Source organism: Melanotaenia boesemani, chromosome 24 (genome assembly GCF_017639745.1).
Source record: "Melanotaenia boesemani isolate fMelBoe1 chromosome 24, fMelBoe1.pri, whole genome shotgun sequence".
NCBI classification, from domain to species: domain Eukaryota; kingdom Metazoa; phylum Chordata; class Actinopteri; order Atheriniformes; family Melanotaeniidae; genus Melanotaenia; species Melanotaenia boesemani.
The window spans coordinates 15,010,382-15,013,973 of NC_055705.1; the positions used below are offsets into that span (position 1 = coordinate 15,010,382).

A 3,592-nucleotide genomic window follows, 5' to 3' on the forward strand; every position below is an offset into this window, starting at 1 on the left:
ATCCCTCAAGGTGAACAGGTCGTCCATTTTCACATTTGATTTTAAGGACAGTATCTTTACTTTGACCTCTGTATGTACAAGGTTTAGAAGAAGTCATTCTACATACAACAACTGGAAATTTAGAGGTTTTGATCAACGTGTTTGCGACATTTCTGCACAAATTAAGAATGTTGTTAATATTTGTAATGATGAAAGTGTTTATTGCCTTGCATTGGTTTGGTTTATTGACTGACATATTCATCTCATTAGTGCAATCATGAGGTTGCATCTGCCCACTGATGTGTTGCCTCACGAAGTCGTTGTACGTTTGTGAGAGAACAGCAGGAAAGAGCAGCACCAGCAGCAAACAAGCAAACTGCATCTTCATCATTTCCTGGTGGGAAAAAAACACATGAATATTTTTCTCTTTAAGGTTTTGATTCAGTTTTTTGTTCTACTGTTACTCTGTTTCTAAATCTTTTAGCTCTATAATAAAAACATATTCCAGATATTGTGTCTGCTTTTCCTTGATGCCTTCATGACAGCTCCAGTCCAGTCTGCTCGTACTTGTTAAATGTTTAAATCAGAGTAGAAATGCTGCTCTACGGCTTACCAAGCACATGTAATGACATTTCCAAGTGAAGTCACTTACCAGATTTTTCTGTGTGACTGAGGAGTGGTTGTTTGGTTCACCTGCAGTGGTTCAAGTCCCTCTGTAACCACACACACCATGAACACAGTTCAATCATCTGTCAACTGAAGTGCATCTGATAATTCTCATTAATCAGAGGTTGTTCTTTCATTGTTTCTACTCTCAACTTTTGCATGATCAGATCACACAGTTCTGCTGTAGTTTTGCATTTTTCTAACAATGTCTACACATGAACATCTGTTTTACATTTCTCTTTGTTTTATGGGACACGTGCTTCATCATTATCATCATCGGAGTGATCTGCAAACAAATGGGTGCTAATTATACGGCAGGCTGGAGATGGCTGTTAACGCCTCAACTGTTAACTGAGATCTCTAAATTTATATCCTACAGAAAATTCTTGTCCATTAGTTTTTCCTGGTCAGGTCTGTACCTGGTCGACCTGGTTACGAAATCTGTGTGTAATGTAGCTAAGATACTGTGTAGGATCCTCAGGCTCCCAGGATTCTGGTAGAGGACCCGAGTTTGAGAAGAACAACCACCCAGCCCACCCAGGAAGTTAACTAAAGTTCTTTCCAATAAAACCAGTGGAAACACAAAAAATTCAAGAAACAAGAAGTTCATCAATAAAATAGCTGATTTGGAGTAAATAGATTAAATGAAGGTGAAATTAAGAAAAGTTTATTTTTTGTGTAATGTTAAAATCATGGATGCTTTTTCTATTGACATAAATCAGTAAAAATATTTACACTGGTTAGTTGGCTGGTTCACCCACAGCAGTTCAGCTTACAGCCCTGAAAAATGGAGCTGAAAGGACAAAGTCAACAACAGTAAACATAAATAAATATAAATGATAATGTCATATTTCAGATTCAAGAAATAAAATTCAACTTCACTAAATATTGAAGACAACATTAAAATGGGTTTTTACCTGAATCAGGTTAAAATCTGTTGAAAAACAGGAGTCAAAAGAAGAAGAAAGTCTTCTGTGTTCAGTCGGTCGTATGGATTTTTAAACAAAGTTCTCCAGAAATGTTTCCCTTCAGTTTGCATGTCCTTTAATACACAATGAAATGTAGGAGGTGTTTTCTAACTAACCTATCAACAGGCTACGCTGTCCACATAATACCAAATTAAGAAGTAATTCTAGTCTTGCTTGATGTACATTAATGCATAATTAGTTTAAAGAACTCATGACTGGTTATTTGGTACTCGTATGATCAATATGCTTAATCACTTGGTGTTCGTGACAAAGAAAACCACATAGAATTTTCATGCTGCTTTGAAGGAACCAGACGAGATAAAAGTAGAACATGTTTTGACAAGTCTACAAACAGTTTTCTGACATAGCAACTAGCAAACAAGACATGCTTGACCACAAACAAAAGGTGTTAGAGTACACCCAGTATGAAGAAGTAGCAGAAGTAAGTGACAGCATTTAAATGAAAAATAATATAAAGGTTGAATGTAGACAACAGTCAGGATACAGCAGGAATCTGCCTCCTATGTGACTCTAGCAGGTGAAACAGTTGAAGCACAATTCATGTTCTGATCAGGTGTGTAAGCTGCTGTTTCCTCATTAAATGCTGTCCACCAGCTTCTCTATCGGGGTTAACAAGGCTCCCTCATCACCAGCTCGAGTTCATGCATGGCGCCTGCTTTGTTTTTTCTTCTGTCATGTGTCTTGTCTTTGTCAAGCATGACAGCTGTTGTTTGTGTTTTGGCAGAAGGTAACTCACCAAAAGCATGAACAATAAAGTTATTCACATGTTGTAGATTTTATAATGAAGGCGCAGAGTTTAGCATTAAATCCTGAAATTTCACCAGAGCTGTTGCAGAGGTACACTACTGCATGTGTATCTTAGCCACGCCCCTTTCCCCTCGGTCATATTCTTTATCATGAAAGAATCTTTATTAATTTAACTCAGGTAAAATAAAAATCTTGTTACTTAACAATATTCTTTCAAATGTAAAACTAATCTTTATTTTTTCAGTTTGGAAATATAACATTATAGAAATTAGTGGCAGACAGCTCTATACAGATTATGAATGAACAGCTGCATACCATTTATCATCTTTCTGACCAAAGCAGTGTCATTAAACATGGAAATGGATGAATTGATTGCTGCAAAATTTTCACTACATTGATCTCATGACCTGGATTCATGGATGGAAAATTATCAGGTGCTTTGCATAGCATGTCCCTCATAGAGTTCTCTGAAACTTATTCCTGTTCTGGTAAAATAGCCGTCCCTCCATCCTCCATGTTATCCATCCACCTTCATCCATCCTGACTGAAGATCACTAACTGTTGTCTCAGCCAGTAAACCACTGCAGTTACACCAGTCCTTAGAAACAGATGTTAAACCAGTCTTTTTTTCTCTCTAAACCAGTTGTTTTTTGTTGCGCATCAATGATCTTGTTCTTATTTTTTTCTTCCTCAGAGAAACATGATGATGAAATCTTCCTTGTTCCTTCTGGTCCTTCTGTCTGTCACTGAGCTCTGTCGGTCTGAAGAGGAGACTTCTTTCCAGAAGTTTTAAAGTCAGCACGTCAACGAGGAAATAAAAAAAGAGAAATGTGATGAAGTTATAATCAACAACAACAAACCAATTCGAGACCAAAATGGTAAATGTAAGCCTCTAAATACTTTCATCATTGCTGATATTAAAGCTGTCATTCCTGTTTGCAAAAAAAGCAAAGTGTGTTTCATTTTTAGCCTGCATCATTCATACAGAGCAGTGTGCAAACTCTATGTGATGTTTCTGTTAATTACACCTAATGTGCACTTTAACTTACAAAAGACATATTTCTTAATTTGACAAGTGTAAATCAGGGGTGGTGTTAAAGTAAGCAGAAGTGTTGACATCTTAAAGTTCCTCTTTTAAACTTGTGTAATGACTCGTAGTCTTGCTCTGCAGACAACAGAATGTGGCTTCATCTGCTCTTCATGATAAAGGT

General features: G+C 36.9%; 1 long non-coding RNA gene across 1 annotated transcript; it reads right to left on the reverse strand.

Moving 5' to 3' along the window:
- Positions 1-630: 630 nt before the first annotated feature.
- LOC121635683 lies at positions 631-2,016 on the reverse strand. The gene is made up of 3 exons (XR_006009509.1): positions 1,563-2,016; positions 1,381-1,438; positions 631-692 (listed from the first exon to the last, which is right to left on the reverse strand). It is a non-coding gene; the product is annotated as an uncharacterized LOC121635683 (long non-coding RNA).
- Between the last annotated feature and the right edge of the window lie 1,576 nt (positions 2,017-3,592).